Genomic DNA, 26,705 nt, shown 5'->3' with positions numbered 1-26,705 from the left:
AAGCATCCAAAAACTAGACGCGGAAAAGCTGAACAGAGCAGCGCGTGCCGTTAGGTCCGCACGAGAGAGAGAGAGACGCGTATCACGGACAGCGACACTGAACCGAGCTCTCTTCTGCGAAGTTCACCTCGAAGTTCCTCCTGCACCCGAACGAACAAATGAAAATCGCAGTTTGAACAAACAAAAAGATGTGAAAGAGTCCAATTCAACACCACGGTGTTCTGGTGTTCAGGGCTCGCGAAGAGAAAGGCGTCTCAAAACACTAGAACATCGAATTTGCTTATTTTTGCTCTTGTGCCGACAAATACATAAAAAATTATGTCAAAATATCCACCTTGGAAATTATGCTCGAAAAAACTGTCAGTTATTTCTTAAGTGAAAGTAAACAGTTGAGGAAAAAAATGGGATGTGTATTTTATTGGATGCATTCATGGTCACTTAAAGTGACTGCGCCTAATTTAGCTACTGGCTGCTGTAATGTTAATCCAAGAAAATTAAAAAAATGAAAATCACTCACTGCTCTTGACTGAATTTCTTTGTAGTTTTAACAGTCAAACCAAAAACTATTCAGAAACCAGATATAATTTTTGAGATATATAGCAAAACTGTAATAATGTGAGAAATGTTGAAGGTGTCTGAATAAATGTAGGTTTGATTGTATATTTCATTTTTACATTGAAGACTATCCAGTGCTATTATTTGGTTTCTGTACCTTGACACCTACAAACTTGGAAAAGAACTTAAACATTGGTGTGAAACAGGAGTAATGTTGTTTGCACCTTGTGCAATGTGGAATTAGTTTACAGCTTTTTCAAGCACTTTGTGATACATTTTGGAAACAGGAGATGAGCCCCTTTTCTAATGCACCACCTAGCTTGATAAACCCCTTCTTTTAAAGACTATAAAAAAAGAAATTTTATTTGGGTAACACATATTCTGAATGCCTTTGGCAGAATTCGAATGAGCCATTTTAATCTAGATTAATATATATATATATTTGTATTTTTGGGTAAGAATAAGAAGCACTTTGTCCGTCTTTCATTTCAAGGTAAGAAACCATTACTGGAATATGCATCTGAAATAGCATGTATTTACACAGTTTATGTATCTATATGGATGCATTTAAACTGCAGATACAGATGTATAACTACGTCACTTCCTGGGAGAACTACGTCACTTACTGTTTGTTGCTGCAATGTGTATTGAGTTTGAACTCAGTCACATCTGTCATCAGAGCTCCTTGTTATCACTAGTTTTATTTTGATTTCCCGAGTCCACTATTTAGCTTATTGCCCCTTAGTGTCGCCAGCGTGGTTGCCGCAAAATGTGGTTTTATTAACAAAGTTCGGGAGAAGCACGATCAGATAATCATCCAATTTGGCACAGGTGCATCTCGTTTAGCTAATCATCTTAAATAGCACGCAAGCGTATATATATCCAGTCTTCCTACCTACTGTCCCACGACAGTTTTTCGGCATAGACCGTCTGTCAGCATTCGGTTCGCTCTGTCAGCATTCGGTTCGCTCTGTCAGCATTCGGTTCGCGCTGTCCGTCATCTTATCACAGGCCTAATCTTCCTTCCGACGAAGATATCTATCCGCCGAACAACAAGCGTCATCGCGTCAGCTGCTCTTCTCGCCTAGCCACACGTTGTGGCCAAAAGCTCGTGCAAATCCTTCAGCTCGCCTCACTCGACAACACGACTTTCTCGCCAGGACCGGGCTCTATTATAATGCTGGATCGCAGCAGTGCTCCAGTTCTCCCCGCAGTAAACCTCTCTCGCTTTTTCAGCCGTGGCGCAGTTCGATGCTGCCTCCACTAGCGGCGAAGACCGTGCGTTGTTGTAGTGGCATGTCGTTCGTGAAAGAATCGTTTTTTCGAATGAATCTTCTAGGCGAACGAATCGTTCTCAGTTTACACTCATTCATGAAGAATTTTTCAGAGTTGTCATCCACAATGAGCGAGTTTCATATGAGTCTCAGAGATCGAGAGCTCTCATTCGTGAACGAAAGGACTAAACCGGTATACATGTCGAGTTGATTAAACAGATACATATATGTCGTTCGTAAACGCAATGAACTGGTATATCTTATCTTAACAAAATTGATGAGAGTAAACCGGGTCAGTTAGCCATTTAGCATGTCAATCTTGCAAAATGTAAAGCGCTGTTATACTGTGCACATATGCTTGTTTACATATTTAGCATACAAAAGATAAATTCCACGTTTAATCCCCGATTTATGAACGTGAATATATATGAACCGTCTGACCAAACAATTAAAATGCTAATCATGCAAGAAAACCTCGTGATTTGCTCATCTGAACAATTTAAATAGACGTTATATATAGAATGCGCTTATGAAGACGCCAAAATTTGTTAAACGGCGTTATGACTTAACTCTGTCCGATGACGATGCCACTTTTTAACCACGAAGCAAAGGCTTTTTGCAGAGTTGTCATCCACACCGAAATGTCTAAAGACATTACATTTGCTTTACTGTGCATGTTTAAACCTCACTGAGATGATACAGACATAAGTTTCATGCAATTATTCCGGCAGGATCAATTATTTAGGGACATATTTCACCATTTACTGGCATGATTATTCAGAATTTTTCACGCTACTGCCTCGTGTTTGGCTGCAGAACAACAAGTGTGAGTAAATTTTCTATCGTCTTTTTAGGACTGTTATATGAAAAGCATGCAAAGTAAATGTCTTTAGAAACGGCTTGAATTTGAATTACTGCAATTAACGTTACTGCTATAGACATGTCTATTGGTACAATGGTTTATAAAACTAAACATGCTACATTGTTTCAAAGCCTCTATTTTCACAGTCCATACTACAACAGGAAAACAGCATCCCAAATTTATCTGCTCCGGAGGCTGTTTAAAAGGGCCCGAAGGCCAAAACAAGAGGAAAAGATGCTTTTCCAACAGGACTGTATTAATTCAGACAAGGTTTGAGCAATTGTCAAATCAGCCAACAACTACAGCAGCCAAAGCAAGCATGAAGCTACTTTTACTTGCAACACGGGCCTGCACATCTCAGTATTTCCATCCTGTTACTTCTGCTAGCAGTGCAGGCTACACAGGTTCTTCAAGACATCACACACCCCAGCCCCTTCCCACGACCCACAGCTACAGCAGCTGAAGCAAACGTGAGGCCGCCTCCATTCGTAAACGCGCCCTCAACTCTTCCGCTACCTCATGCTACTAACCATTTTTCTGTTCAGTGGCCTCCAGCTCCAGATTTGCCAGAAGGCAGAGGGTACCAAGACCTATTATTGGTCAGGCCGATTATTTTATTTATTTATATATCTATCTCGAACCCTCTTCAGCCAACCCCTCTAACGCCAGCTCATCCCCTTTCACTAAAACTCCTAATCTACCATAGCTAACTCTCCTAACATGCCCTATCTATCTGTAATGGTCAATCCTCACTTCAGCCATCCTTCCGCAGGAGCTTTCTCTGTATCTCCCCACCGCCGCAGCATTGTCCGCTCCCGCAGGAGCCTTCTCTATATCTCCCCACCGCCGCAGTATTGTCCGCTCCTGCAGGAGCCTTTTCTGTTTTTTTCCTCACTGCCGCAGCAGTCTCCGCTTCCGCAGGAGCCTCTACCTATATTTCACCACTGCCGCAGCAGTGTCTGCTCCCGCAGGAGCCTCTACCTATATTTCACCACTGCCGCAGCAGTGTCTTCTCCCGCAGGAGCCTCTACCTATATTTCACCACTGCCGCAGCAGTGTCTGCTCCTGCAGGAGCCTCTACCTATATTTCACCACTGCCGCAGCAGTGTCTGCTCCCGCAGGAGCCTCTACCTATATTTCACCACTGCCATAGCAGTGTCTGCTCCCGCAGGAGCCCTTTCCATCCTTCCCTACTGCCGCAATTCTCGCTGCCGCAAGAGCATCAAAAATAAATAAATAAATAAATAAATAAATAAAAATATATATTTTATGTCCATTCTCCAATTCAACCTCATCAGGCTCGCTTTTGTCTAACTCCGGAACGCCCAATCTAAATTCACGATGGACCCTCCTTTCATCAACGACTCTGGTTTAAAAATATTAGTAATCAAGTATTCTTAAAAAAAAAAAAAAAAAAAATCCATTGAGTAATAAAATAAAATGTGTTTTTGCTTAATTATACTGATGTGCGCATGCACAGTAAATCTGATGGGTAGGATAAAATGTCAGGACCCCGGACTTTTATTTAGTCGGGTTGACGTACCTTTTCAGTTCTGTGTATGTGATGTGATGCTAGTTTTACTTAAATCAAATGGTCAAATGCTCATGAACTGACTGTCAGAGCAGTTCTGGAGATGTTGTTCAAGTCCTTATTTAGTGAGACCGCAGACGCAGAAATTACCGTGAGCGTAACGCGCGCTTCAGTGTGTGTGTGATAAAGGAAGTCACGCTCCTGCTCCATTCATTAACAGAGACACACAGAACATGCAGGATTTACATTTAAACACTGTTCCGTCTTAATATTTAGAGCTATTAATTCGTGAATCGGATGTAAGTACAATTACCTATTTTGATTCATTCATTCATTCAAAAAAAATAAATAAATAAAAAATAAAAATAAAATTAATTAATTAATTAAAAAAAAAAAAAAAAAAAAAAAAAAAAAAAAAAAGATTGCGAAAGAATAAAAAAGAATAAATCATTGCGATTTAGAATAAATTAAAAGAGGCTTCGAAGCAGAGGAATTTGCCTACATAATTTTTTGTAATCGCGTTACTCGAGGAATCGTTTCGGCCCTAATCTTAAGCAGCTCAAAAGGGGCCTCTCACATAATCCGATAGATGCCCTCGGTTGTTGTTCATCAGACATAAAAAAAAAAAAAAAAAAAAAAAAAAAACTATTCCTCCTTAAATCATGTTGTGTACTTGATTAATAGAAGCCTCTCAGTTATCGTTTCTTCGGCCAAAGTAAGGGCCCTCCAGCCATCGTTACAATCTCCTTGCCTATTTCAGCATCGGACAGGGCTCTCCCTTCCGGTGCAGCTGGGCAGTGGCTCCCTTCGGTCGCAGTGTGAGCCTTTCATCTGTCATTGAGTTGCGCTGCGCGCTCAGCGGCAGATGGGGGTATCCCTCCCGGTGCAGCAGAGCCACAGGCCCCCTTCGGTCGTTGTGACAGCCCTCCATCCGATGCATCAAATTAAGCCGCTTATACAGTCGCAAGGGGGACTCTCCCTTCCGGTGCAGCAGAGCCGCAGCTCCCTTCGGACGCAGCGAGAGTCCCTCCATCAGTCGCGTTTTCTTGCCTACTCCGTATCGGACGGGGCTCCCCTACCGGTGCAGCAGACCCACGGCTCCCTTCGGTCGCAGGGTGAACCCCCCCGTCTGAGTTATGTTGCATGCTCAAGGGCGGACCGGGATCTCCCTCCCGGGGGAACACAGCCGCTGGCTCCCTTCGGTCGCAGCAGGAGCCCTCCATCCGATGCATCAAACCGTGCCTCGAATCTTCTTGCCTATTCTGCATCTGATGGGGCTCTCCCTTCCGGTGCAGCAGACCCACGGCTCCCTTCGGTCGCAGGGTGAACCCCCCCGTCTGAGTTATGTTGCATGCTCAAGGGCGGACAGGGTTCTCCCTCCCGAGGGAATAGAGCTGCTGGCTCCCTTCGGTCGCAGTGAGAGCCCTCCATCAGACGCATCAAGCCATGCCTCGCATCGCAAGGGGGACTCGCCTTTCCGGTGCAGCAGAGCCGCAGCTCCCTTCGGACGCAGCAAAAGTCCCTCCAACAGTCGTATTCCAGTTAGCGTCAATCAGGGCTCTCCCCTCCGGGGCAGCACTCCTGCTGCAGAGTTGCGAACCCCCTACGGAGGCTGGGAGAACCCTCAGAGGCAAAAAAAAAAAAAGAAAAAAAAAAAACGTGCCTCCATAAACCCGCAATGGGGGACTCCCCCTTCCGGTGCAGCAGAGCCGCAGCTCCCTTCGGATGCAGCGGGAGTCCCTCCAACAGTCGCGTCTCTTTGCCTTCTCAGCATCGGACTAGGGCTCCTCTTCCGGTGCAGCAGACCCACAGCTCCCTTCGGTCGCAGTGTGAACCCCCCATCTGAGTTATGTTGCATGCTCAACGATGGCTAGGGATCTCCCTCCCGATGGGGTACAGCCGCTGGCTCCCTTCGGTCGCATTAGGAGCCCTTCATCCGACGCGCCAAACCGCGGCTCGAATCTCATTGCCTATTCAGCATCTGACGGGGCTCTCCCTTCTGGTGCAGCAGACCCACGGCTCCCTTCGGTCGCAGTGTGAACCCCCCGTCCGAGTTATGTTGCATACTCTATGGCGGCCAGGGATCTCCCTCCCGATGGGATACAGTCGCTGGCTCCCTTCAGTCGCAGTGAGAGCCCTCCATCAGATGCAACAAACCGCGCCTCGTACTCAGCCGCAAGAGGGACTCTCCCTTCCGGTGCAGCAGAGCCGCAGCTCCCTTCGGAGGCAGCAAGAGTCCCTCATTTCTTGATATCCGGCATCGTGCTCCTCCCATAAGCGGCACGGAGGGCTCGCTGGTAAGACGTTGCGAGCCGCAGCTCTCGTCGAACACTGGGCGGGCTCTCCCGGTCGCTCTGCATTTTCTTCCCAACACGCATATTTTGGGGGGCAACTAAATTTTATCTCTCTGGCTGCTGTCCTATGGCTTTAAGCTTCTTTTGGGGAGTTATTTAGGTTCGGGCTATGCGCCGGGCCCGGACCCCTCCCCCAGGACAGCACGCCAAAATATGCCTACTATTTGCCTTCAGATTAGATGTAAGGGTGAACTCGTGAAATGTGGTTTTATTAACAAAGTTCGGGAGAAGCACGATCAGATAATCATCCAATTTGGCACAGGTGCATCTCGTTTAGCTAATCATCTTAAATAGCACGCAAGCGTATATATATCCAGTCTTCCTACCTACTGTCCCACGACAGTTTTTCGGCAACCCTCCTCCACCCCAACTCCTCACTTCTAATCTATTTATCCCAAATTAGGGATAGGGGGAGTTATTTAGGTTCGGGCTATGCTCCGGGCCCGGACCCCTCCCCCAGGACAGCACGCCAAAATATGCCTACTATTTGCCTTCAGATTAGATGTAAGGGTGAACTCGTGAATCCCGTTTGCATTGCTAATACGCTATTCACACACATTACTATTGCTTTACTCACTGTTACTTGCTTTAATGGCAGATATGTGTCTAGGTGAGGACACATTCGAGCTGCATTCGGTCCAGGCCCAGCTGAGAGAGCAGAGAGCCCCGTTTGAAACCTCCCAGGGTAGGTATACAGCGTACTGTTAACAGTCCCATAACTTAAACTCCGTGTGTTTCTCTGCACAGACCCAGTGCACCCAGGAAGCAATCTTCCCCGATGTCCTTCACTCTCGCGCTAGGACACCACGGACCCTGGGTCCATCCACAGCGGAGGACATGAGCCAGGCACTGGGCAATGACTTCTCCCCCTCCGTTCTTCAAGGTCTCCACCCGGAAACATTTTGCTCTCCTCCGCGAGATGGAACGCGACGCTGTGATCATTGGAGACTCCGTCGTCTGACATGTCCGTGCTACGCTAGCCAAAGGTAAAGTGCACACTCACTGTTTCCCTGGTGCTCATATTCTCTATGTTTCTGCGCAGATACCCGCGATCCTGAAGGCCAGCGAGAGCCCCAGAGTGGTTGTGCTTCACGCCGGGGTTAACAACACCTTGCTGTGGCAGACGGAGACACTGAAGACGGACTTCAGGCCCCTGATCAAGACTGTGTGCAGTACAACTCCCGCAGCTATGATCATCGTGTCAAAACCACTCCCCACGTATTGATGAGGACATGAAAGGTTCAGTAGACTTGTTGCTTTAAATTAATGGTTATTGTCATGGTGTAAAGAATAGAAACTGCTATTTGTTAATAATTGGAATCTTTTATGGAGCGTCCTATGCTTTATCAAAGTGATAAACTAAACTACTGTTATAAGCACGAGCCCCGTCAGACTGGTCGTGGGGGAGGTGTTGCAAAAATATATAGTGATATTCTCAATGTTACCCAGAAAAGACAATACAGGTTAAACTCATTCAAAATACTTCTGCTTAATATTACACTGTCAAATATGCAAAATAAATCTATTGTATCTCTTGCTCTGGCTACTCTGTATAGACCACCAGGGCCGAATACAGAATTCCTAAAAGAATTTGCAGATTTCCTCTCAGACCTTTTGGTTACCTTTGATAAAGCGCTAATTGTCTGATATTTGAATATTCACGTTGATAATACAAATTATGCATTAGGACTTGCATTTACTGACCTAATACACTTTTTTGGAGTCGAGCAAAATGTCACCGGGCCCACTTATCATTTTAATCATACACAGAGGTGGGTAACGAGTTACATTTACTGCGTTACATTTACTTGAGTAATTTTTCGGGGTAACTAATACTTTTCGGAATATATTTAAAGATGGGTACTTTATACTCTTACTTGAGTAATTTTTTGGGGGGTCCGTGTATCATCCGATCATTCAATTATTCCATTAAATCTGGCAAACCAAAAACGAAATAATGAATCAATATTTTGTTTTTCTGTTTTTCTGTATGAACCAAATATGAAAAACTGTCGTTTGTTTCATAGCTTTCAGCTCAAAACGGGAAATATAATAAACAAGGAAACCAACACGAAATAATGGATCGAATTTAGGTTGTCTCAATTTTTCTTTATTTGTGTAGTAGGTCTAACTATTTCCCACGGTGGCGTCCTGCTTGCTTTGCGCATGCGCAGTGGATAGTTTCAAAGGAGTAGGTCGCTGAGCGCCCATCACACGATGGGTAACTCGCGAAGAACAAAGTTCCTCTGTCTTTTCTCAGCATTATATCTTAGAAAATACGAGGTTTGAGAAGTAAAAGGCGGGGCAACATTTAAAATATTTCAAAGTTAAAGTTCATGCAAACAGATTTTAATAGACAAGTTTCAGTCAAATATTTATGTTTTAAAACACAGTGTTAAAGCAGAGCGCAAACAATTATATCTGGAACATTATATACTGTAGACTAACCAATATGCGCTCACTTTCACGTATTCATCGCAGGGATAAAGAACACGTTTTTGTTTAACGATCACAGGCATAGTTACAGTATGTCCAATAACAATACAACACGATATAATAAAAATGAGAGATGGTTTAAATGTCCTTTGAAATCACGCTAACCACTTGTTTTGATATGTGGGGCATTTTAAGTAGATCATTAATTAAACAACACACATCCATAAATACATACACACATACAATACAAATAAAATAAAAAACAAATAGAAAGAATTGAAAAAGAATACAGAAAGCTAGTGTTGGATGAAAAACTAGCAGTTAGAATAAATAAATAAAAATTATATAAAATATACTTAGAATAGACAGTGCTAGAGTTCAAAGATGCGAGGGTCAAAGATGAAAGAGATGTGTTTTTAGATGTACTGCATATAATATATATTTAGCTTTGCAATACAACAATTTTAAAGGTAATGTAATTCAAAAGGCAATGGTTGACATAATTGAATAATGTTTGCAATAGTATTCTACCTGACAATTACTGTATCAGTTAAATATATTACACCCTTTCATTATACGAAATTTATAGAATAGAACACCTTTATTGCACAGATATACTGTAATAAAACAAATTAATTTATTCCTTGTGTTATGTCTAAACCTATAGCATCAGCTCATCTACTGCTGTGTGCCATTCTTCAGTTATCAATTATTGATGTAGTATCAGGGTTGAAGTAACTTAGTAGGCCTACTGTAAATCCATGGCTTTATCAGATCTTGTCTGAATTGGCAACAATTATTACTATTACTATTTCCTTAGGTTGGAAAGGCAGCAAGTGAAAAATTATATTTAGCAGCTATGTAGGAAAATATCTAATTACTTTAAGATAAATGCAGATCTTTGTGCTTTAATGATTTGTATTCTTCCATTATTCTTTTTTATTCTTAATTCTCACATAAAATAAATGAATAGCCTAAAGAAGACTGTCGTTTTTGTGAAGCATAAAACCAGGGTTTCATCCACATATTTTTTTACTTAATTTTGAAATCTGAAAAATGAAATTAATTTACTTCAAACCTGCACTCACCAGAAATTATTCTATCAGTGTCATTTTCTATCACAAATCATTTTTATGAACCATTTAAACAGAATGTCTTATGTGGCCTAAATATAAAACCCGATTCCAAAAAAAAATGTGACGTTGTGAATAAAAACATAATACAACAGATGACATATCAAATGTTTATACTGAGAAAAGGTATCAATTTAAGGGAAAAATAAGTTGATTTTAAATTTCATGGCATCAACACATCTCAAAAAGTTGGGACAAGGCCATGTTTACCACTGTGTCGCATCCCCTCTTCTTTTTATAACAGTCTGCAAATGTCTGGGGACTGAAGACAAGTTGGTCAAGTTTAGGAATAGGAATGTTGTCCCATTCTTGTCTAATACAGGCTTTTAGTTGCTCAATTAGGTCTTCCTCTTTATGATGCGACAAAAAAGATCTGGACTTCAGGCTGGTCATTTCAGTACCCGAATCCTTCTTCTACGCAGCCATGATGTTGTAATTGATGCAGTATGTGGTCTGGCATTGTCATGTTGGAAAATGCAAGGTCTTTCCTGAAAGAGACGACATCTGGATATGTTGTTCTAGAACTTGGATATACCTTTCAGCATTGATGGTGCCTTTCCAGATGTGTAAGCTGCTCATGCCACACACACTCATGCAACCCCATACCAACAGAGATTCGGCCTTCTGAACTAAGCGCTGATAACAACTTGGGTTGTCCTTGTCCTCTTTAGTTCGGATGACATAGTGTCCCAGTTTTACAAAAAGAACTTCAAATTTTGATTCGTCTGACCACAGAACAGTTTTCCACTTTGCCACAGTCCATTTTAAATGAGCCTTGGCCCAGAGAAAACACCTGCGCTTCTGGATAATGTTTAGATATGGCTTCTTTTTTGACCTATAGAGTTTAAGCCGGCAGCGGCGAATGGCACGGTGTACACCGACAATGTTTTCTGGAAGTATTCCTGAGCCCATGTTGTGATTTCCATTACAGTATCATTCCTGTATGTGATGCAGTGCCGTCTACGGGCCTGAAGATCACGGGCATCCAGTGTGGTTTTCTGGCCTTGACCCTTATACACAGAAATGATTCCAGATTCTCTGAATCTTTGGATGATATTATGCACTGTAGATGACGATAACTTCAAACTCTTTGCAATTTTTCTCTGGGAAACTCCTTTCTGATATTACTCCACTATTTTTCACCGCAGCATTGGGGAAATTGGTGATCCTCTGCCCATCTTGACTTCTGAGAGACACTGAGAGGCTCTTTTTATACCCAATCATGTTGCCAATTGACCTAATGAGTTGCAAATTGGTCCATTTAACTTTTCCGGCCTCTTATTACCTGTCCCAACCTTTTTGGAATGTGTAGCTCTCATGAAACCAAAATGAGCCAGTATTGGGCATGACATTTCAAAATGTCTCACTTTCAATATATATTATCTATATCAGTGGTTTTCAACCTGTGGTCCGCGGTATTGCAGGTGGGCCGCCAATTATTTTCTGTTCATTTCCAGTCCATTCTAGGGCTGTGCGATTAAAAGAAAACGTCCTAAAATCACGATTTGAGCGTGCGCATATGCCTAACTCCAGGTTCACACACTGTCTGTGATGCGCCTTTTTTCTGAGCCAATGTTGACGGATCAGAGCGTTCTCACTGCGGTAAAAGGCTAGAAATAAAAACATGCGAAAATAATTCATGTCTAACACATGAGCATGAGTGAATTTGTTAGTGAACAGGATGCAGTTTAAGTGAGAGGAGACACGTTTTAAGTGTGCACACTCTCTCCTCGCAAAGCAGCATGTATCTGAGCAAGCACGACCAGTTTTGTGACAGAGCAAAGGAAATCTGCTGCGAACAGAGAGATTCGCACTCGTGCATTATTTTAATGTGCTTTCGCGTTATATTTATGCGCTCTCACTGCTGACCGCATACACATACTGTAAACACACTGCAAACACCTGAGGCACCGCTACAATTAATGAGCTCTATGAACAATGCATGGCAAAAAAGAAAAAAAAGTCCCTGTATACAGGATTTTTTTTATTTTTTTTTTATTTTGCCAGTCTATACATTTTTTTACATCTTCACTATAGTGATAATTTTGACTTATGTCTGTTCTAGAGATGTTACAACTTTTTGATAAAGCTCTGATTGGTTTTCCTTTGGAAATATGTTTCAAATTAATCCTGAATGCATTTATGACTGTAAAAGCACAATTGCAAAATTGATCAAAAAAATCGCGATAGTTTTTTTTTGTTTTTTTTTAGTTTATTCAATAAATATAGTTTAAAATCTAGCTTCTGAGTACTAAGTTATTAACCCAACAATAGCGGGGTCAGTTAATTTTTTTGAAGTGGGCCGGGCAATCATATGTGTTTGGTTGTGTGGGCCGCGAGTTAAAAAAGGTTGGGAACCACTGATCTATATGAATAAAATATAAGTTTATCGGATTTGTAAATTATTCCATGCCTTTTTTACTCACAATTTGTACAGCGTCCCAACTTTTTAAGAATCGGTGTTTGTATTTATGTCATCGTTAAAGGGGGGGTGAAATGCTATTTCATGCATACTGAGTTTTTTATACTGTTAAAGAGTTGGATTCCCATGCTAAACATGGACAAAGTTTCAAAAATTAAGTTGTACGTTTGAAGGAGTATTTTTGTTCCAAAAAAACCTCTTCCGGTTTGTCACAAGTTTCGGAAAGTTTTTTTCGAGTATGGCTCTGTGTGACGTTAGATGGAGCGGAATTCCAGTATAGCAGAGCACTGAGAGAGGCTGAGCACAGCCTTATCAGAGCGAGAGCGTCGCGAAAAGTCGCGTAAAGTGGAACTTAGTCATTTTCCAAAACCGCTAAGCAAATATATACAGTTTCAGTACATACCACATAGCATACCGCCTTTGCTGATGCTGCTCTTGTTAAATTTCAGCCTCTGGATCTGTGTCACAGCTTCCACATGCTCTCAACTCAAATGCCTACTCGCGCTCGTGATTCTTTAGCTCCGCCCACACGTCACACCTCTAGGCGCTCATGTTTTTCCGGGAAAAATCGGTACAGACTATCTTTCTGTTATAAATATAATAAAAATAAAGACTTTTTGGAGTTATGAAGGATGCAGTACTACTCTATAGGTACTCAAGATTAACAGGATATTGAGTGAAAACGAGCATTTCACCCCCCCTTTAATGTTAAATTCTTAAATGATAATGTTAAATTGGAATACATGTAATAATTAAATCAGTATTAGTCAAGCCTTCAGAGATAGCTGCTTCTGAAGTTGATTTTAGATGTATTAGGCCTGTTTACAGTTTAATGCTGATCAGAGGTCTGTACATGCCTTTACATAGCAATTATAACTGTATAATGAAATGAGATTAATGTTTAATACAACATTTTTAACACAGAAATATGTTATGACAAAATGAAATGATAGGCCTACTTTATGATACTTCTGAAAGTAATATCGCCACTAGGTGTCGGTAAGTCACTGTGTTAATAAAGAAGCCTTTCATTCAATCTATTCGTCCAAGATTCAGATTCTTTCAGGAATAAATTCAAGTGTCTGTGTTTAATAATTTATCACTGAATTGTCTATAATAATGGGTCTTTCAAAGACTGATTCATATCAGGATTCAGGAATGATACATCACTCTATAGTCTATGCTTACTGTGACTTTGGTTTGATGACGTCAAGAAAATACCCCCCACCCATTCACATCTGAAAACTACTACTTACCTATGTCACACAATGTAACTGTAAAAATAATGTAAATATGTAACTTCACATAATTCTTTACATATTTGTTTACATGTTTGCATTTAAATAAAGAGAACTCTTGACCATCAACATGCTCTCTGTTCGTTTTCTATCTAGGCTAGGCCTACTTAAGATAAAAAAAAAAATAAAAAAAACAGCTTTCTTTATATATTCTAAATATTTACATTCTAACTACTTGTTTTCTCTGTGTGTGTGTGTGTTTGTGTGTATAAAGTAGTCAACGTTTGAAGTGGATCCAATCCTTTAATCAAAGCTGTCCTAAAACCAAATCCGAAATACAATATATATATATAACATTTATGTTAGCAGATTATTTTATTACTAATGAGATCAATAAAAGCAATCAAAACGATATATATATATATATATATATATATATATATATATATATATATATATATATATATATATATATATATATATCGTTTTGATTGCTTTTATTGATCTCATTAGTAATAAAATAATCTGCTAACATAAATGTTTCAATTATGATCACTTAAAATGCCCCACATACCAAAACAAGTGGTTAGCCTGATTTCAAAGGACATTTAAACCATCTCTGATTTTTATTATAGCGTGTTGTATTGTTATTGGACATACTGTAACTATGCCTGTGATCATTAAAAAAAATGTGTTCTTTATCCCTGCGAGGAATACGTGGAAGTGAGCGCATTTTCCTTCGAAACTATCCACTGCGCATGCTCAAAGCAAGCAGGACGGCACCGTGGGAAACAGTTAGACCTACTAAAACAAATGAAGAAAAAATGAGAAAACGTAAATTTGATCCATTATTTCGTTTTGGTTTCACTCATTATTTGTTTTTTAAATATTATATTTGTAAATGAATAAAGAAATTTTTGATTTTCTGATTTTTTTTTTCTTAATTGAATATGAAAAGAACGAATGATACACGGATTTAGAATCAGGGTATAATCTGAATCAGGGTATCTTCCGTGGTCCGTGTACGGTCAATCAGGGTATCTTCCGTCCATTCCAAATCCGTTTCAAATTAAAAAACAGAAAACGAAAAACTCAAGAGGATTGGTCCGTGTACGTTTTGATAGTTTGTTTTTTCGATTGAAACACAAAACAAAATAACGAGAAACCACCTGTTTTTCGTTTGTCGTTTCAAACCAAAATCAAAGAAACGGTAAAAAAAGTGCCGTTCTCCCGTTTTTGGTTCTGAATCTAAAAACGAAAAATGACAAAACCAAAATCAAATAACGGTCCGATTTTGGTTTTTTGAAATTCCTTTTTCCATTTTTTCGTTTGAAGATCTACATTGAAATACAGACAGGTTGGCCACGTGACCCGGAAGTAATAGTAAATATGGCCTATCAAAATAAAAGCCAAGCTTTTTACAAACGTTTTATAAGTTGGTAATATAGGTTAACCTAATAACTTATTGTGTGTGCAGAGTTGTTACTGTTAGCACTATATTATATAATTAAATTTATATTTAATGTGGTTTCCACCGTAATGGACAGCGATTCAACGTGAATTCCCACGTGACGTCATGCGCAGGCCTAACTAATAATGAGGGAGATTAGGATTCCGCCATCAAAATATCAGTCCCTATCTCGTCTTTGCCATTCGATTGACACCCTCGTAAAACTTGTGTTGGTCCTCAAATATAATTTTATCCTAACGCATCATATCTATTTTCAAAAAGCCCAAGGACACGCTGTTACCTCGCTCACGTTATAAAGTGTTAATATAAATGTATTGAACTGGCTAGTTAACTAATAGTGATAGTAGTTTGTTTATAATACAATAAAAAACGACATATGTGAAGGTTCTCAGTCCTCCATGTAACGTTAATAATCCAACGAAGTTTAAAATCAAGGGCAGTTCAAAACGATTACAGACACCAGTAGGTGTCGCACTGTGTCTGCTTTGTGCGAGCTACTGTCATGGAGATATTGCTTTATGTTCTGTAATTAAAACACTTTCCATTATTTTCATTACAACTGTGCTTTCACAAATCACGTTTCCTAGCACAGCTGCTTAAGGCATTAGCCTACTCAATAAAATGAGCTCTTTCTCCTCATGTTTGATTGTCTGATTTACATGTGCTATTATACTGCGTGAAGTTTTAGTTGACTGTAACACTCACAAATTTAAAAACATGTCTCACATATAGGCCTTCAGTCCAGTTGGGTGTGTGGTTCTACTGTGTTATAATAGACAACAAGCAGTATGTCATGAAAGTGAACATAATTTATTTTATTAAAATATTTATATTAATTTATTATTTGCATAAAATAACATAAAATGAATACAACAAAAGGAGTTCTGCAAGTGAGAGTAATAGAAAATAAAATTGAACAATTTATTAATTGCATAAAATAACATAACAGATGAACATAACCAAACTTAACCATTTGACTTAACTTAAAACCTAAACCTAAAATAAAAACTAACTAAAACAATCTCCTAACTAATAGTGTCTTTCAAAACATTCACAATCTCCCCCATCCCTGTAATTTAAATTTTTTTTTTTCTTGGAACATCTCGTCCCTGCATTTTGGGCAGTGCGGCGAGGTAGTTGCCCACTGCTCAACGCAGACCCGGCATCCAACGAGGCTGCGGCAGCACGGTGCCACAACTGGGTTTTCCATCACATCTGCAAGATTCAGAATATTTTTCAACAAATATTTCAACAGTTGTCTCAAGCAATTTTCCTCTGTCTCATTTCACTTGTTAGTGTTACAGTGTGTTAATAGTTATATATTCCCATTGACTACAATAATTACATTTTAATAAAAATTGTAGTCATAGTAATGATATTTCTAAACATTCCCATATATCCCCTATATATCTCTGTAGTTCTAAGCCTCTTTTTCTATATTGTATGACAGTAACATCCATATATATATATATTTTTTTTGCTGGTTACATCTTCACTGAAGCTACATCACACTTATATTGATACAAATATTAAAATCCAATATGCCATTGCAACAGGACAGTACCCACCCAGCCACAGCCTGTTCATCCTGCTGCCTTCTGGGAAGAGATATAGAAGTTTCTGCTGCCGCACCAACTGCAGAGCAACATTTCCCCCCAAGCTATCAGACTCTTAAACTATAGTTCATCCTCAGCACTGCTCCACTGATCATAGTTTATTTATGTTTACCATTTTTATAATTGCTTCTATATTAGCCTGATAATGTCTGCAATGTACCAGAAGGGAGATACAAACTCAATTTATACTTTATACTATTATATATATTATATTGTGACAGAATATACCCACCTACCTTAAAGAAGAATAAAGTGAATGTTTTGGAAAGGCAGAGTCAAAAGTTATGACCTTAAAATGATTGAAATGTTGTGGAAGGATGAGGAAGCAAGCAGCTCATGTGAGGAAACCCACCAACATCCAAGAGTTGAAGCTGTTCTGTACAGAGGAATGGGCAAAGATTCGTCCAAGTCAATAAGCAGGACATATCAAAAGTTACTGGAAACGTTTTGTTGCAGTTATTCCTGATGTAATCAGCGTTGACAGCCTGTTTTTAGTAATGTAATTATGTTTTGGGGTTTTCTTTTGAGGACCTTGTAAAATGTTCTTACCTTAGGGCTTAACAAATGTTCTGCAGCCATTGATTGTACATGCAATGCCCTTGAAAGCATGTATGTGCTATATAAAATTTTAAGACTTTTATGGATTCTCTTCACTGGCATGACACAATCAGAGTTTTGTATGTTATACAAACTGGAATGTGTATAGAGAAGAAAGATTCACAAAGTATATAGCACACTGGTAAATCATTATTTTGGCTAGATGGCCTACATTAGGATTAGGACATGTCTGATGTGAGTTTGTTGTCTGAGCTGCTATAAGAAGCTGATAGCAGTGCAGTGTTATAATCAGGTTAAAACAGAAGCAGGTTTAACTCTGGGCTGGGTGAATGATGATGATGATGATGATAACTAGGCAAATAAAAACAAAATAAAATGAACAACAATAAATACATCTGTATCAGTAATCTTGATTTAAAACAGTTACCAAAGACACCATACAGTCAGTCATTTAAATACTGCCACCTGCTGGTAGAAAGGGGGAACAGTTATCCATTACGGTGGAAACCACATTAAATATAAATTTTATTATATAATATAGCGCTAACAGTAACAACTCTGCACACACAATAAGTTCTTAGGTTAACCTATATTACCAACTGTATTGAGCCAAACAATGCGCTCATTAAACGTGACTGGTGATGTCTGGATAGGCACGATATTAAATAGCTGTAATAAACTACTGTTGCTAACATATTTATTCCGGTCCAGGTTTATATAAGGCTATTTATTAATAGATTTTTCTTCTTCTAAGGTTACTCTCGTATAACGTTAGCGCTGCATATTATGACCGTTCTAAAAGCTTGGCTTTTATTTTGATAGGCCATATTTACTATTCCTTCCGGGTCACGTGGCCAACCTGTCTGTATTTCAATGTAGATCTTCAAACGAAAAAATGGAAAAAGGAATTTCAAAAAACCAAAATCGGACCGTTATTTGATTTTGGTTTTGTCATTTTTCGTTTTTGGATTTAGAACCAAAAACGAGAGAACGGCTCTTTTTTTACTGTTTCTTTGATTTTTGTTTGAAACGACAAACGAAAAACAGGTGGTTTCTCGTTATTTTGTTTTGTGTTTCATTTCGGCTAGATTTTTCGTTTTTTAGTTCAGAGACATAAAACGAATAAATGACTTCAAAATTCGTTTTCCACATGTGGGCGGTCCTGAGACGCCCCCTTCCGCCGATTGATCAAGCAAATCTGAGCATGTTACGTCATCAGTTGTCGCTCAGGTCTGTTCAACAAAATGATAGTCCTCTAACGTTACTATGGCTACCGATTCTTAAACTGTGCAGGGCAGGTCCTCTTGGGCTTTCTTCTGTGCAACTTTACGCGTTTCACAGAAATCTTTACATCAGAAATATTAAATATTAGTCTGCCACCAGCCCGTTTTAATTAGCTGCGCTAGACAGCGCCGAGCGGGAGAGGATCAATGACCAGTGTTCGATCAGCAGTCAGAACTTGGGTACCGATGATGGTGAAATACATTTTTACTGAAAATGACCCGCGAGTATGATTGACAGGACCATAGCGGAGACAATTAGAAGCGCAATATAACGTCCTTGAAAAAAAAATATATATATATATTTATATATATATATATATATATTCATATAAGTGACTTTGTCTTTGTTTTTAATTAAATAATTGTAAACCACAAACCGAACCTTCGTTTTAAAGGGCGATTTCCAAATATATTTTATTTATTTGTTATAATATGGGTATTTTATGTCACCCGTCTTATTAGTTTGATTATAGTAGGCTATACGTGATTTTTTTTAAATTATTGTACTATTTTACTGTTGTTTTTTTAATTAAAAATGTATCATAACAACTTAAAAAGATCAAAATCTACAGAAGAGATTAACAAATAACATTGGTGGTGTCATAAGTTAACTAATCAATGGGAAATTTTCCTCACCGGCACAACCCTATTCTTAATGTTGGCTACATGTTACAGATTTAATGTTGAGCACATAATGTTAAAGGCTTCTTAAATACCATCACATTCAGTTGAAGAGTCAAGAAGGATGTGTTAATTTATTAAATCTTTCATTAGTTGGTGACCCGGTTTGATTATAATAGCATAAATAAAAAAACAGGTAATAGGCTATGTATGCCAATAGACAAAACACATCTGCTTTTCCTCTAGATCACTTTACAATGTGATGGAAATAAACTTTTCTTAAAGCGTGTTGTATATCACCACAGCTTTATTGGCACCCTTCTATATGTGTTGTATACTGTAATATACAATTATCCTGCAAAATAATGAGTTTTGGTAAAAAAAATAAAAAAATCATTGCGATCAAATGTCGAATTGTGTTTTGAAATTTAAATCAACAACGTAAGAGGCTTCAGGCTGTCTGATGAACTCTGTATGAACAAACACCCAGCTTTGCAGTATAGGTGGCACAGAAACAGCATCTGACGTGGCATTTAGATGTACTTTACACACTGTCTATTGCAGCTCAAAGGAGGCACTGTGAATTTACATTGCAATTTCATTCTAAGAGGCTATTAAATGTGAAGTGACAACATGAAACACTACTTTTAATATATAAATAAAAAACACCAGCAGTTGGTGGCAAGTAACCCTGATAATGTTTAAATACCAATTTACTCATTTAGGCTCACAATAAGCGGATTACATAATTATACCATGAAAAAAATAAAATATATATATATATATATATATATATGTGTGTGTGTGTGAGTGTGTGTGTGTGTGTGTGTGTAAAAGCAGGAAGTCCAGTCCTGGCTGTATAATCAAACAATAAAACGAGAAACAATGAATGCCATCAAGAACATTTTTTATTCCACAGGAACTTGATCCAGTTCACTTGTTAAAGGATACTCCACTTTAAAATAAATTCTGTCATCATATACTTGCTCTTATGTTTTTTTCAATCCTTTATGAATTTCTTTCTACTCTCAGTCCAGCCTCTCTCATTGTTAAACCATGGTTTATCACATGAATGACTACTGTAGCCCTAATCTCATTCGAGACCACTCTTCTTGTTCCTTGTCCTCCATTTCTGACTCGTCCTCTTCCTCCCCTTGCTCCTCTTAGTCGAACTCGTCCTCTGGCTCTCCCTCCAACTCCTCTTACTCTGTCTGCATTGTTTGCATATATTGTCCAAAAGCTATTACTTGACCTTTGGCCTATTTATGGCCACTACTAAAGTTATGATTGGTTGCTGTTAAGTAAAGGAACAAGTGTTTGCACATGTGAGGAGTTAGTGTGAGGCACGGATGAATTAGTGTGGCATTTTGATTGGTTGTGTTTATAAAAGGAAATAAAGAAACTTCCTGTCAGATTTTTGTGTGTTGTATAGAAAATTGTGTGTCGTGTTTTTCAAAAAGTGTTTAACGAAATTGAAAACTGAGTAAAAGGCCAAACATTTGTGTATGGTTTTGCAGATTTAGTGTGTGGTTCTGGTGTCTGAGTGTCTTTAGAAATTGTGTGACAAGTAATAATTTTGTGTAAGCAGTTGAAAAAAAACTGTAAGCATTTTAGAATATTCCCTTGCTTTGATAATAAATTCTTTGCTGAAAAGCATTAGCTTGTGGCTGATCTGATTGAACATAAATGGGCAAGCAACCACAATTTTATCTTTTTTACAAAGTGTTGTTTTCATTTAATGTTTGCATTAGAGTTATTTAAATTAGTATTAAGCTTTAGATTAATTTTGTTTCTTACATCTGAAACTTATACTTGCATGATATTTTAATATACAGTATTGTTCAAAATAATAGCAGTACAATGTGACTAACCAGAATAATCAAGGTTTTTCGTATATTTTTTTATTGCTACGTGGCAAACAAGTTACCAGTAGGTTCAGTAGATTCTCAGAAAACAAATGAGACCCAGCATTCATGATATGCACGCTCTTAAGGCTGTGCAATTGGGCAATTAGTTGAATTAGTTGAAAGGGGTGTGTTCAAAAAAATAGCAGTGTGGCATTCAATCACTGAGGTCATCAATTTTGTGAAGAAACAGGTGTGAATCAGGTGGCCCCTATTTAAGGATGAAGCCAACACTTGTTGAACATGCATTTGAAAGCTGAGGAAAATGGGTCGTTCAAGACATTGTTCAGAAGAACAGCGTACTTTGATTAAAAAGTTGATTAGAGAGGGGAAAACCTATAAAGAGGTGCAAAAAATGATAGGCTGTTCAGCTAAAATGATCTCCAATGCCTTAAAATGGAGAGCAAAACCAGAGAGACGTGGAAGAAAATGGAAGACAACCATCAAAATGCATAGAAGAATAACCAGAATGGCAAAGGCTCAGCCAATGATCACCTCCAGGATGATCAAAGACAGTCTGGAGTTACCTGTAAGTACTGTGACAGTTAGAAGACGTCTGTGTGAAGCTAATCTATTTTCAAGAATCCCCCGCAAAGTCCCTCTGTTAAAAAAAAGGCATGTGCAGAAGAGGTTACAATTTGCCAAAGAGCACATCAACTGGCCTAAAGAGAAATGGAGGAACATTTTGTGGACTGATGAGAGTAAAATTGTTCTTTTTGGGTCCAAGGGCCACAGGCAGTTTGTGAGACGACCCCCAAACTCTGAATTCAAGCCACAGTACACAGTGAAGACAGTGAAGCATGGAGGTGCAAGCATCATGATATGGGCATGTTTCTCCTACTATGGTGTTGGGCCTATTTATCGCATACCAGGGATCATGGATCAGTTTGCATATGTTAAAATACTTGAAGAGGTCATGTTGTCCTATGCTGAAGAGGACATGCCCTTGAGATGGTTGTTTCAACAAGACAGTGACCCAAAACACACTAGTAAACGGGCAAAGTCTTGGTTCCAAACCAACAAAATTAATGTTATGGAGTGGCCAGTCCAATCTCCAGACCTTAATCCAATTGAGAACTTGTGGGGTGATATCAAAAATGCTGTTTCTGAAGCAAAACCAAGAAATGTTAATGAATTGTGGAATGTTGTTAAAGAATCATGGAGTGGAATAACAGCTGAGAGGTGCCACAAGTTGGTTGACTCCATGCCACACAGATGTCAAGCAGTTTTAAAAAACTGTGGTCATACAACTAAATATTAGTTTAGTGATTCACAGGATTGCTAAATCCCAGAAAAAAAAAAAATGTTTGTACAAAATAGTTTGAGTTTGTACAGTCAAAGGTAGACACTGCTATTTTTTTGAACACACCCCTTTCAACTAATTGCCCAATTGCACAGCCTTAAGAGCGTGCATATCATGAATGCTGGGTCTTGTTTGTTTTCTGACAATCTACTGAACCTACTGGTAACTTGTTTGCCACGTAGCAATAAAAAATATACTAAAAACCTTGATTATTCTGGTTAGTCACATTGTACTGCTATTATTTTGAACAATACTGTACATCACAAAAATTTAAACTTGTCATTAACAAAGACAATTTTTTAAAACCTGTTCTTTATTGCAATACTATTAAAAAAACTTGAACCTTAAGTAATTACTGTGATATGAAATGTTGATCCTTGCACATGCCTATTACATAATTCACACTTAAACTTTGTTTTACCTGGAATCCGGTGAGCATACCAGGACTGCACCACACGGTCAAGACCAACCGTAGTAACCTGACAAGATAGTGCAGACACGCAATAACGTTTCAGGTCATCTTCCATGTCCAGTTCCTCCTGGTTCACTAATTGCATCAGTTCCCCTTTCACTGGATAATTCACTCTGTTATTTATTTCAGGCCATATTCTTTCAATTGTGTGATTCTGTTTATTTAAAAGGAAAAAAAGGAAAACAATTAGACTAGCACAACAGCTACATACAGTTAAGGAAGTTAGTTTATTACATACAATCTTGCACCTCTAGAGCAGTGGATCTTAAATCTGGTTGCTTTAAGGATGTATTTCTACCTGATTCTACATAGAATTTTAATGTCGTCGTTGTGACCTACTTCAATCAGTTCGTTGAAACATAAAACAGGGGAAAGCCGTTATAACCTAATTGAGTTACATTGACTTAACATACAATTTCCTTTAATGCTTGCTCAGGATGGACACATTCGACACATGTGCACCTGCTCATGAGTTCAATCAAAGTGAAAATCGCAATTGACAGCAATACTCTTCAGCACAATGGTAACCACAAAATTTTATGACAGAAAAAATTGACAGAGTTGACACCCAATTAGATGTACAGTATCTGGAGTTGACCCTTTTCATTAACCATTTATGACAGTTAATGTGTCTGTCTCCCTTTTGCTATTTTTAGTTCAAGAACATTTCCTCTAAAAATTGTAATGTTGAAAATCTTTGGATGTAAATTATTCTACAGCGCATTCAGGAAAATGTAACACTTTTGGCAAATATTATTTCATGATAGGCCCTGTTAATTATCGCAGTAAATCTTACAGAGTACAGGCATATGTAATTGAATCAATCGACTGCCAATGTAAATGCCACAGGCCGTGACTGTGTCACAGTCAAGAATGCCTCCGATTTTGTAAATTACCTTCTATCATCTGTTAAAAGTCCCTTTCCTTATCAAATTACTGAAATTATGTTGATAAGATACATATTCTTTTGTCTAATTATTATTATTATTAGAAAAGGGGGTTCCTAATGTTTTGGCTCATGGAGGATGCCAAAAGAGAGTGTCTGTGGATCTTTTGCCAAATGCCGTGGAGGCTGCAGGCTGGTATGACCGTGAAGCAAGATCTTAATTGACACCAGTTTAAACTTTTGGGCAGAATCCATTTCAGTCAACAGAGGACCAGGTTGCTGTGGAGAGGCAGTTCTTTATGCAGTGTCCTGACATTGCATCTCTTTTTGAACGATGAGGAGGTGGTGTTGGCGCAGTAGATAAGACACATGCCTTTGGTGTGAGAGACCCGGGTTTGAATCCACTGTGAGACACCAATGTGTCCCTGAGCAAGACACTTAACCCCTAGTTGCTCCAGAGGCGTGCGACCTCTGACATATATAGCAATTGTAAGTCGCTTTGAATAAAAGCGTCAGCTAAATGAATAAATGTAAATGTAAATGAACGTGTTGTCAATTTCCAACAAGAAGAGTTCCAAAATGCTTTGAAAATACTCATTGATCTTGTTCGAATTCATGCTTAAGAAAGAAATTCATAAAGGATTGAAAAAACATAAGAGCAAGTATATGATGACAGAATTTATTTTAAAGTGGAGTATCCTTTAACAAGTGAACTGGATCAAGTTCCTGTGGAATAAAAAATGTTCTTGATGGCATGCATTGTTTCTCGTTTTATTGTTTGATTATACAGCCAGGACTGGACTTCCTGCTTTTACACACACACACACACACACACACACACACACACACACACACATATATATATTTATTTTATTTTTTTCATGGTATAATTATGTAATCCGCTTATTGTGAGCCTAAATGAGTAAATTGGTTTTTAAACATTATCAGGGTGACTTGCCACCAACTGCTGGTGTTTTTTTTTATATATATTAAAAGTAGTGTTTCATGTTGTCACTTCACATTTAATAGCCTCTTAGAATGAAATTGCAATGTAAATTCACAGTGCCTCCTTTGAGCTGCAATAGACAGTGTGTAAAGTACATCTAAATGCCAGGTCAGATGCTGTTTCTGTGCCACCTATATTGCAAAGCTGGGTGTTTGTTCATACAGAGTTCATCAGACAGCCTGAAGCCTCTTACGTTGTTGATTTAAATTTCAAAACACAATTCGACATTTGATCGCAATGATTTTTTTTTTACCAAACCTCATCATTTTGCAGGACAATTGTCTATTACAGTATACAACACATATAGAAGGGTGCCAATAAAGCTGTGGTGATATACAACACGCTTTAAGAAAAGTTTATTTCCATCACATTGTAAAGTGATCTGGAGGAAAAACAGATGTGTTTTGTCTATTGGCATACATAGCCTATTAGTTTTTGCGACTTCCTGTGGTTTTTGCGACTTCCTGTTTGCTGTTGACGGCTGTACTGCGTTTGAGCTCCGTCACTATATTCTTTTCATTGACTATTTTTAACTTAAAAATCAATTTTATACATCATTGTTTCCGTTTATATAACGCGTGAATATATCCTCTATTGTATTCTACAACAAAAACAATCAGAGCGCCTCGCTATCACTAGTTTTATTTTGATCTCCCGGGTCCGCTATTAGCTTTTAGCCAGTTAGCATCAGCAAGCGTGTTTGCTGCTAACTGCGCTTACATTGCTAATACTCTATTCTCACACATTACCACTGCTGTACTCACTGTTACTTGCTTTAATGGCGGATGAATGTCTCCACTCTGTGCAGCTCGAGCTCGAGGCCGTGGGGAAGCAGATTCGCGACCTGGAACAGAGGCAGGCCAAGCTGAGAGAGGTGAGAGCCGCGCTGGAATCATCCCGGGCTGACGCTCACAAGTCCGGGGTAAGTATACAGCGTGCTGTTAACGGTCCCACCACGTCTACTCCGTGTGTTTCTCTGCGCAGGCCCGGTGCACCCAGGACGCGATCTTCCCAGATGTCCTTCACTGCGACGCCGGGACACCACGGACCCTGGGTGCATCCACAGCGGAGGACGCGAGCCGGGTCCCGGGCGACTACTTCTCCCCCTCCTGCCTTCGAGCTCTCCATCCAGAACCGCTTCGCTCCCCTCCGCGAGACAGGACGCGACGCTGTGATCATCGGAGACTCCATCGTCCGACACGTAAGTGCTACGTTAGCCGAAGGTAAAGTCCACACTCATTGTTTGCCTGGTGCTCGTGTTCTCGATGTTTCTGCGCAGATACCCGCGATCCTGAAGGACGGCGAGAGCCCCAGAGCGGTCGTGCTTCACGCCGGGGTTAACGACACCACGCTGCGGCAGACGGAGACGCTGAAGAGGGACTTCAGGAGCCTGATCGAGACGGTTCGCAGCACGACGCCCGCGGCGACGATCGTCGTGTCAGGACCACTGCCCACGTATCGACGAGGACACGAAAGGTTCAGTAGACTTTTTGCTTTAAATGAATGGTTGTTGTCATGGTGTAAAGAACAGAAACTGCTATTTGTTAATAACTGGAATCTTTTCTGGGAGCGTCCTAGACTGTTTCGCGCTGATGGATTACACCCCAGCAGAATTGGAGCGGAGCTTCTCTCTGACAACATCTCCAGGACACTTCGCTCCATGTGACTAGTAAGACAATTCTCAAATAACCATTATGATGAGTTTTGTTCTAACCGCTTAAATGCTAAAGGTACTTGCGCTGTAAAACCTATTAAGACTGTGTCTGTTCCCCGAATAGCG

General features: G+C 39.4%; 2 long non-coding RNA genes across 2 annotated transcripts in view; one reads left to right on the top strand and one right to left on the bottom strand.

Annotated features, from left to right (window-relative positions):
- The window catches only part of LOC128016231 (uncharacterized), a 241,252-nt gene that overhangs the window by 46,029 nt on the left and 168,518 nt on the right, over positions 1–26,705 (top strand). The gene's annotated exons all lie outside the window — the stretch shown is intronic.
- LOC128016230 (uncharacterized) lies at positions 16,184–17,039 on the bottom strand. Its single transcript, XR_008184094.1, has 2 exons — positions 16,845–17,039; positions 16,184–16,491 (listed from the first exon to the last, which is right to left on the bottom strand). It is a non-coding gene; the product is annotated as an uncharacterized LOC128016230 (long non-coding RNA).

This window comes from Carassius gibelio, chromosome A6, assembly GCF_023724105.1.
Source record: "Carassius gibelio isolate Cgi1373 ecotype wild population from Czech Republic chromosome A6, carGib1.2-hapl.c, whole genome shotgun sequence".
NCBI classification, from domain to species: domain Eukaryota; kingdom Metazoa; phylum Chordata; class Actinopteri; order Cypriniformes; family Cyprinidae; genus Carassius; species Carassius gibelio.
Note: the sequence above shows the minus strand (reverse complement) of the source record. Positions and strands in the feature narration are given on the sequence as shown.